Source organism: Eretmochelys imbricata, chromosome 16, assembly GCF_965152235.1.
Source record: "Eretmochelys imbricata isolate rEreImb1 chromosome 16, rEreImb1.hap1, whole genome shotgun sequence".
Classification (NCBI taxonomy): Eukaryota; Metazoa; Chordata; order Testudines; family Cheloniidae; genus Eretmochelys; species Eretmochelys imbricata.
Window position 1 is genome coordinate 585,207 of NC_135587.1, and position 10,154 is coordinate 595,360.

The 10,154-nt window shown below is 56.0% G+C and overlaps 1 pseudogene; it reads left to right on the top strand.

Annotated features, from left to right (window-relative positions):
- The first annotated feature begins 581 nt into the window (after positions 1-581).
- On the top strand, positions 582-9,248 carry LOC144276248 (C-type lectin domain family 2 member E-like; annotated as a pseudogene).
- Positions 9,249-10,154: the final 906 nt, after the last annotated feature.

The window sequence follows — 10,154 nt, forward strand, 5'->3', positions numbered from 1 at the left end:
TGAATTTGTGTTTACAGAGGAGACAACCCAGAGAGGAGGGGCAGAGGGAGAAGAGAACAGAAGAGGGAGGCTGGCCATAAACCATGTCACATTTACTGGTTTGTTTGTTTTTTTTTCTCAAGACCTCCCCCCTCCTTGTAACACACTGTTACACCGAAACAAACCAGTAAGGACCCTCCCCGCCCCATGTGTTTATAAACTATTTGGTCAGCCCCAGGGGACCAAGGACAGAGCCTATGGAAGGGCCCCGGGGAGCTGGCAGGAGGGGGAAGCAGCGATCAGAGGGGTCGGGGCTGGGGGGAGCAGGGGAGGGCAGAGGGAGGACAAGGTTTCAGGAGGAGGGCGGGCAGGGCGGGCAGGCCAGGGAGGGCAAGGACTGAGCCCTGATCGGAGCTTTGCCCTGGGCCGGGCGGGACGCCGCTCGGGCACCCGGCCAGCCCGGGAGAGAGGGGGAAGGTTTGTGGGGAGCGGAGCGGCCGGGAGTCCAGGGGTTAAATGGAGGCGGGGCTGACGGTGGGGATCGGCCGCTGTTGCGGTGACCCTGGGGCAGGGACGTTTCCGCTGTTCAGACCCACGTGGGAATGAAGCTGGTGCGGGGGTCACAGGGAAGCCGGTCGCTCTTCGGTCGCTCTGCGACTGCGAACTCACCCGGCGGGATCCGCTGCGAGCCCACCTGGCTGCTGGGACCTCAGCTCCTCCCCGGGCTGCGGCGCCGGGCGCTCTTCCTGCGGGTGAGACTCTGGGTCCCAGGGGTCCCTGCCCGGGCCGCGGGTGGGTGGGTGGGTGCTGCTGGCTGCTCGGCGGTGGCTGGCTCGCTCGCTGCGCGGCGGGGATTGCGGGCCGGTTCCAGCCACCGCCGGACTGGGGCGAGGGGGGACCGCGGGCCCGAATGGGGAGGGGAAGGGGCCGGGGCTCGGGCCCGAATGGGGGGTGGGGCTCGGGCTCAGGGACCAAATGGGGAGGGGGAGGGACCGGAGCCCGCATGGGTGGCGGGGCTCGGGCTCGGGGCTGGGGACCACATGGGGGGCGGGGCTCCAAAGGGGGGGCGGGGCTTGGGCGGTGCCTGGGGACCGTGTGGGGAGGGCAGCGCAGTGGCAGGGGCCGGTCCTTGGCCGAAGGGCTGGGACTCTGGGCCAAAGGGGGGTGATTCGGGGGGCAGGCCCCGAGCCGAAGAGCGGGGTGGGGTTCGGAAGAGCCCCCCCCGGAAGGGAAAGGAGGGGCTGGGCAGAGGAGCGCTGGACACTGGTTCAAGTCCCGCCCTCCAAGGAGGGGCTGGGCCAGGGACAAGGCTGTTTCGAGCCCCAGCCCCTCCCCTTCTGACATCTGACTCACACTTACTTCTAGGAGGATTGTGTGTGTGAGGAGGGTCTTCTCCCCCACCCCCCAGCTGGGTGCCTGTCACGGGTGGGAGGGGCCCGTAGGACATCAGGTCTCTGAGGCCCTGGGGGCGGAAGGGCCGATGGGAGTTAAGGGGTTTTAATCATCATGGCACCGCCTTTGGCAGGGGGTTGGGCTGCTGGGCAGGGAACAAGAAACCACAAATGGCCTCCCCCACCGCTGACCTGTCCTGCTTGGTCCGTCTCGGTTTCAGATCGGCTGGAGAGCCTGGAGCAGGGACGGGGAGCCAGGGCCAGGATCTGTGCCTCGGCTTTGCTGCTGCCAAATCGGACCCACTCAGACTGAGAGGAGCCGACCCCAGCCCAGCACCTGCAGCAGCATCTGTGGCCTGAGTGTCGCTGAGAGGGACAATGGGGCCAGCAGCTGGGTTGCTGAGAGTGAAGAGCCGCTGCAGGAGTTGTGTGTTAATGGCAATGGACACCTGGAGACTGGAGGGAACCCAGGTAATGGGGCATCTCTGCCTGGGGGCAGGCTGGAGAGAGATACTGAGACTGCCCGGGGTGCTGGAAGGGGGCGTGGCCCTCCCACTTTTTGTCACTGGCCCTGCCCCTCCCCGTTCTCTTCCCCCTGAGGTCCCCCCCACCCCACCTCTGGCTGGGTGCTGGAGTCCAGGCAGTTGCAGGGAGCTGTGGATGACCCTCCACTTGCCAGGGGTGGGGGGCTGAGAGGAGCCCCAGGTCCGTATCCCTCCCCCCAGGCTCCCTGCCCAGAGCAGGGGGAGGGTCTGTAGTTCCCCACAGCTGCGTCTTACCATGGCCCGGCTGCTGCTCTGAGGCCCTGCTACCCAGCCAGAGCCGGATCTTGGTAACAGCCCCAGGGTAGCTCTAGGGAGACATGGACCCTCCATCTGCCCTTGGTGGGGGGGTCTGCCTGACCCTCTGGGCTCCCCTCCCAGAGAGTCTGAGGGAAGGAGCAATCGACAGAACGGTGCATGTTCCAGGGCAGCTCCAGCCCCGGTGCTGTCAGTGAGACGTGTCCTCCCAGCCCTGCCTGACGGGTCTGTCTGTTTCAGACCTTCCTTGGAACTGCCAGAAAAGCCCAACCTGTGGAGTTGTGGTTGCACTGATAGTTGTATCGTCTCCTTTGATCGCTGCCATCATTGCTCTGGCAGGTGAGTTCCCAGCTTCCGCCCCGCTCCCTTCCCCTCCATCTACGATCTCCGTGCATCCCATTCCCCGTGACCTGCCACGGTCCCTCTCTCCTCCCGGCCTATCTGGCTTCTGCCCCTGGGACAGAGGATTCCTGGGGGATCTTCCTCACCGACCTTCCTCCTGCTCCCTCCCAGACCCCGGCACCTGGGCACTCTCTGTGTGGGGACGATCTGACTGACATTAGCCCCCCAGCCCATCTCTGAGCACTTTGGACCCAAGTCACGTTTGCCACACGCCGTGAAGCAGTCCCTGTCCAGGGTGTCCAATGGGACAGGATGCAGCGCATCCCTGAGCCCTTTGCCTTCCCTGTGTTGCTCTGAGGTTACCAGCCTGGCCTTCCTGGATCTTCAGGTCACGCCTGTGGCCGGGCGGCAGGTGCTGCCGTGTTATTGAAAGGAGCCGTAGAGCTCAGCCTAGACCCCTCCACCAGCGCAGTGTGGAAACCCCCCAATCGCTGAGCGTGGCCATGAAGGCTCCCGTAGCACCATTCACTCCCCCCGGCTGCACAGACAGCGTGTGCTCGTGCAGAGGGCGTCTGTTTGCCGGGAACATGAACCCTGCTGTATCCCCCCGTCGTCTGGGGCAGGGCGTGCTGGAGGCTGTCGGGGGTGGGATTTCTCTATTGCCCTGGGATCTGGTCACTAGGCCCCAGGAGGGTTTAGCAGCTGGCAGAGGGGATTGAATCCAGCTCTGTCTGCATTAGGAATCCTCTGTGCCGATGTCATGACATCCGTGCAGTTGAATTGGGGCAAACCGCTAAAGCAGACGCACTGCACTGGTGCACAAAGGAGCTTGCCTTGGTGCAGTTCGCTGCAGGAAGTTACCAGAGCGAGCCGCACTGCTCCAGCGCATCTCCAGGAGGTGTTTGCCCTGATGTCACTGCGTCACTGTTGTTGCCGGCACCCAGTGCAGAGAGGCTGAACAACAGCTCGAGTTGGTTCGTTACCCGGTGTGCTACACCCAATAATCACAACGGGGTGGAGAAGCAGAAAAGTTTATTTGCAGCTGCAAAAAGGTACAGGGAGAATAAAATCTCAAATCCTGCACAACAGAGCAGGAAGTTACACAGGCTTTTATACATCCTTTTTCCCAGCATACTTATCCAATAGCAAGCTGCCCCAAGTATCCATATAGCCAGCCAATCCAGTTCCCAGCTAGTTCCCTGATTCTCTGTATCATTTGTTAAACTATACATAAAGCTGCTTTATTCAGCATTGTTCTTCCATATCTCCCCTGTTTGGCCTTGCTTAGTTTCAGGCAGTCTGACTCTGCAACATACTGTTGCAGATTCTCAGCATAACTGCTGTGTGTGCCTCCAGGCAGGGGGGCCAAGGACACTTGGGCCTAGTACGCAGAGCTGCTGCGAGTGCCTCCAGGCAAGAGGGGGGGCCTAGTGCAAGGGGCTTCATCGACACTCGTGGCCTTCCATCCCCTCGAGTTACCTAGTGGCCATGCCCCAGTGTCCCCAACACTGTGATTATACTGGTGCAGCCTGCTCTGATACAGATGGGCCCTGAATCCCAGCTCCCTGCTGTAATGGCAGGCTATTGCAATGGGCAGCATTGGCTCTCACTGTGTAAGGTGGGAATCTGTGAGCTTAGGGTTGGTTACACACCTGCAGGTGCAGGGAGCTCTGCAGAACATGTGGCATCTGACCTGGAGATGGATGTTGGAGACAGCCTGTGCCATCAACTGTTAGTCACTGACTTCTCTGCTCAGTTCAGTAGGGGAGGGGTGTGGGCTACCGTGCACTGGACAGTTAAATCTACAGGGTCAGACATGCCTTGTGCGTGAGGCGAACACATGCTCGTTTTCTGATCACCGCTGCCACGTTTCCTAACTCTTCCCGACTCAGAGTGTCTGTTCCTCGCTGAGCGCCAGCCACATGAGAAGGCTTGAAAACCAGCTACCGAGTTACTGTGGTGCAAAGAAAAGTGACGTGCTCAAAAACATCTGGAGGGGTTTGAGTCCGACTCCTCTCAACTAGACAGGTCTTTCAAATCCTCTTTGGTGTCACTTATGGGTGACCCCACTGCTGCTCTTTCATGGCTCTGAAAGGGTTACACTGCCGTGAGGGCTTCCAGAAAGTGCCTTTCTTGCTGCTGTGTTTGGGGAGAGAAAAGTACAGGTAGGAGGTGAATTAAGTTCCATCATTCCTGGCCCACAGTGCAACAGGTCGCTTCCGGTTGCTGTGGTTTCTGGCGCCCCCTTGTGGCTTTCATGTCCCTGCGTGAAAGTTCCAAAGTTCTTCTCAGTTGTTCACCTGCTGTTTGTTGCGAGGTTGAACGTCCAGCTGTTGATCTTGTGCCTGGGGTGAAATGCTCTGAGCTGTGTCAGTCCCTCGCAGGCTGGGAGTGTCCCTGGAATCCTTCTTGCCGGGCAAATTTACAGTGACAAACGTCTCCATCCCCCTGCGTCTGATTGCCATCGTCCAGCTCCAGCTGGGGGTCCCAATGGGCTTGGCAAGCCGGTCAACTGACTGCCTGTTTGGCCACAGTCAAATACTCCAGCGAGAGCCCTGGGGGTAGGAGGCAGCCTGCCTTTCGGATTGCGTCTTGGAGCCTCACTTGTGTTTTCTGGAACCTGGTTTCATTGTTTTGCCTTTTTTTTCTTAGCTAAAATAACTCAGTGAAGTACATTTTTTAAAAAAAAAAATTAGGTAGATCCGTATCTATTGAAAGCTAAACCTACTGGAGAGAATGACGTCTTGCTCTTTTTTGTTCCTAGCAGGAGGTAACCAATTCTGATAAATTTGGTATTTTAAAATATCTGACCACTCTTTGACAGATTTGACTGGTCAGTTGACCAATTTTTGTACCAGTCAAATGCCCAATTCCAGGTGTAACTCTTACCCTCCATGTGACTGTCTCATTCTCAGTACTGACATCTCAGCTTTCATCAGCTGATCTGTGCCCCCTGCTGGCCCCTAGTGCCCGGACGACTGAATGGGATACCGAGGGAAATGCTACTATTTCTCAGAGACGGAAGGGAGCTGGACCGACAGCCGGAGCCGCTGCTGTGCACAGGGTGCCTCCCTGGCTGGCATCGACAGTGAGCAGGAAATGGTGAGAGACTCTCGAATTGCCATACACTGATCTTGGCACAGTGGTGGCTGCTGCAGTAGGACCTGGGCTCTGCCCCGTGGGGTGAGGAGCAGCTCTGAGCCCTCCCGTGCTGGGAGGCCAGAGTGAATGAACTTCCAGCTGCTGAACGCCAGCCCTGGCTGGGCCCAGGGCCCTACTGTCTGTGTGTGATCACAGGGATTGTCCATTCTCAGCTGCCCCCCTCCCCAAATAGGGAGACAGCTTCTGTCTAGGGCAGTGCTGGCTCAGGCATCTCCTGGCCTGCTGGCTGCTGGAGTGGGACGGAGAACCCAGCCAGTGCTCCTGTTGTGGGGATGGGAAAGGAGCAGCCAGCCGAGGAGGCGGGGGAGGAGGGGATCCTCTCAGATTGACTTCAGCTTGACTTGCTCCCTCCTCCTGCCTTGCTGTGGTGAGCGGGGGCTGATCTGTGAGAAGAGAGGTCTCTGCAGAGAGCTCAGACCCAGCAGCTGCCCCCAGCCCAGGGGGACTTGGGGTGTGGGTGACTGGGAGCACAGGGGTGGGGCTGCTCTGTGCAGGGGGAGGGTTAATACTGCCTGGGTGATCTTGTACTTTGCAAAAGGCAGAGGAACACCCCCCCCCCAAAAAAAAATAAACTGAGCACTCTTCAATATGGGGGGAGGGATAGCTCAGTGGTTTGAGCATTGGCCTGCTAAACCCAGGGTTGTGAGTTCAATTCTTGAGGGGGCCATTTAGGGATATGGGGCAAAAATCTGTTGGATGATTTAATTGGGGGTGGGGGTGGGACTAGAAGATCTCCTGAGGTCCCTTCCAACCCTGATACTCTATGAATATGCAGCTTGGATTCTCTGCAGCACAGAGCCCTGGAGGGGTGGGGGTGGGGAAGCACCGGAGCTGGGGCTGATACCTGCTGTCCCTCGGCTTTCTTGAAGGTGTTCCTGCTGCGCCATAAGGGTGTTCAGGACCACTGGATCGGCCTCCGGAGGGAACAAGGTCAGCCCTGGATATGGACCAACAGCACCAAATTCAACCACCTGTGAGTCTCTCTCACCCCTCTGTACTAATTCCCTGGGCTTGGGATTCTGGTGTCTGAGCTGTTTGAGTTCAGGTAGATCCACCATTCAGTGCTAGTGAAACAACCAGACACGACCCTGGTCCGTTCGCGTCCTGCATGTATCGGAGACCGATGGGAGCCGGCATGTCCCTGAACTCTCGGCTCCTCCCCGCAGCACGGTGCTGGGCCGGAGACAGAGCCCGCCATAGCCAGAGATGCCCTCGCAGCGCGCTGGGATTTCAGCTGGGACACTCGTTGTTCTCCCCCAGCCCTCTTCAGCAAGGTCCCTGGGGTGTTTGACCCCCCCTGGGGAAAGGAGGCAGCAGGGAGCTCAGGTTAACAGTGGCTGCTAGAGAGGGCAGCATGCCGAGTACTGCATGGCAGGTGCAGGTCCCGCTGGGGATTGCAGCCGGCAGGTTTGAGTGACTTGGCTGGTGAGGCCTCTGAATCCGCAACAAGGCACCGATGTTAAAGGAGCCTGCGGTTCACAGGTGCTGGACACCTGGGGCTCCCACTGGAACGGGGTACAGTAGTGATGGCTGCCCAGCCAACACCCCGCAATGGGTTTCAGTGGGCTCCAAGTGTGATCACAAAACCAGCGCTGCTTGAACCCTGGGACTTCAGGACTAGAAGCATGAGCCTCTGCCATAGGAGTGAAAGAATCCACTTCTTTAACTGAAACCCCCCCCCCATTGATAAAGCTCTTTTGCAGGCCAGCCATTAGAGGGGGATGGAGACCCCCCCCCCACTTCTCTGGTCTGGGTTACTTCAGTACTTTGAAAAATCAGGCTCTTTTGGCGCTGGGTCAGGGCTCCCCAATGGACAGTCCCCATTCTGCTGTATTGGACCCAACCTTTGGATCCCACCTGCTTCCAGCCTCACTGGGTCTGAAGAGCTACCAGACACTGTCCTGAGTTTGGGCCTCTGTGGCACTCTCCTGGGGTACAGACTCCCTGTCTGGTATGCTCCTTAGGATGTGGGACCCTGCAGATCAGCTGCTGTAGGATCCAAAACCAGTGCTGAACCCTCCCAAATCTCCCGAGAGGCATGTTGTCCCTAGAGCTCCACCCTCCACACCAGATGAACTCTGGGAGAGTCATGTGAGGGTTACAAACAAGGAACACATGCTTTCACAAAGGAACTTCTTCAACACTCTCTTTTCCCCTCATCCCCAATGGAAAGCTCAAGAGTTATAGATCAACAGAAAGGAAACCCCTGAATGCAATTTCTTCTTTCAGTGTCATCTTGGTTCTGCTCCATGTGTTTCAAGGAGGCGAGATCCCTCCTGTCCCCCGCTTTTCCTGCTTAGTCGTCTGGTTCTGGTGATGGTCTGCCCCTCTTGTTAGAGGGCCGGTCCCTTTTGACAATCAGTCTAACAAATTCTCTCTGTCCTGCTGGGGACTGTCCATTCTCCAGCACCCCTGTGGGCTGCTCAGCATAGAGGGTCAGGAACAGTCAGCGGTTCTGCAAAGCCCCCGCTGTCCTGAGCTCTGCTCCTGAGGGGCTGGGAGAGTAGCTGCTCTGCACTCAGGCCTGCACTGTGGAGAACGGCTCCCCTGGCTGGGACTGGTGTGAAATGCCTGGCCTCTGCCTGACTGCAGCTCCCTGGCTTCTGTGTTTTGCAGGTTTCACTTAAGAGGAGGAGGTGACTGCACATATCTGAACGACCAGAAAGGGGTCAGCAGCTCACGGTGCTACATGGGAAGACGGTGGATCTGTAGCAAACCTGAGGTGTATGTGATGGTGTCATAAATATAAAGGGAAGGGTACACACCTTTAAAATCCCTCCTGGCCAGAGGAAAAATCCTTTCACCTGTAAAGGGTTAAGAGGCTAGGATAACCTCGCTGGCACCTGACCAAAATGACCAATGAGGACACAAGATACTTTCAAAAGCTGGAAAGAGGGAGAACATCAAAGGGGTCTGTGTCTGTCTGGGTGAGGCTTTTGCCAGGGACTGAACAGGAATGGAGTCTTAGAACTTAGTAAGTAATCTAGCTAGATATGCGTTAGCTTATGATTTCTTTAAATGGCTGATAAAATAAGTTGTGCTGAATAGAATGAATATACCTGTCTGTGTGTCTTTTTGTAACCTAAGGTTTTGCCTAGAGGGGTTCTCTATGTTTTGAATCTAATTCCCCGTAAGGTATTTACCGTCCTGATCTTACAGAGGTGATCCTTTTCTTTTTACTGTTTCTTCTATTAAAATGTTTCTTTTCAAGAACTGAATGCTTTTGTCATTGCCCTAAGATCCAAGGGCTTGGGTCTGTGGTCACCTATGCAAATTGGTGAGGATTTTTACCAAACCTTCCCCAGGAAGTGGGGTGCAAGGTTTTGGGGAGGATTTTGGGGGGAAAGACGTTTCCAAACAACACTTTCCCAGAAACCCGGTTAAACGTTTGGTGGTGGCAGTGGAAGTCCAAGGGTCAAATAGTTTGTACCTTGGGGAAGTTTTAGCCTAAGCTGGTAAAGTAAGCTTAGGAGGTTTTCATGCAGGTCCCCACATTTGTACCCTAGAGTTCAAAGTAGGGAAGGAACCTTGACAGATGGGAAAAGAGACTGCACTCGAAAGGGGCTCGAAATGAGACTCCTAGAAGTGACACTTACACAACTCACACCTACTTGAACGAGCCAAGATCTCAAAATCAGGCAGTGGGGCCCTCAAGCAATAAGTGTCTCTTGTTTAAACTCGTTTAAACTTCGTATTCGCCTTCTGCTTTTGAACCTTTTAAACTCAGGGTCACGTTGTCAAGCTTTTCTCTACAGCTGAGAGGGAGTGATCTCATGAGAAGGAGTCTTACCTCATTTCCCCAGCATGTGGCTAAGGGAAGGCCTTGTTCCTTTAGACTCCAGAACAGCATTTCTCAAATGCAGCCAGCAGCCGATTGTTTTGCAGCCACAAGAGCCTCCAAAGTGCCCCAACAATCGCTCAGATGTTAAGTATTAAAGGTGTCTTCTAAATGCCATAAATCCTCATGCGTGCTCCCTTTTAAATAGTACCATGCCGGCAGAGCTGAGCTACATAGGTGTGGTTTTCTTTCAAGTCACAAAGTGTATTCTTTGGCTAAGAACATAAGAACGGCCATACTGGGTCAGAGCAAAGGTCCATCCAGCCCAGTATCCTGTCTGCCGACAGCGGCCAACGCCAGGTGCCCCAGAGGGAGTGAACCTAACAGGCAATGATCAAGTGATCTGTCTCCCGCCATCCATCTCCACCCTCTGACAAACAGAGGCTAGGGACACCATTCCTTACCCATCCTAGCTAATAGCCATTCATGGACTTAACTTCCATGAATTTATCGAGTTCTCTTTTAAACCCTGTTATAGTCCTAGCCTTCACAACCTCCTCAGGCAAGGAGTTCCACAGGTTGACTGTGTGCTGTGTGAGGAAGAACTCCCTTTTATTTGTTTTAAACCTGGTGCCCATTAATTTCATATGGCGGCCCCTAATTCTTGTGTTATGGGAACAAGTAAATAGCTTTTCCTTAGTC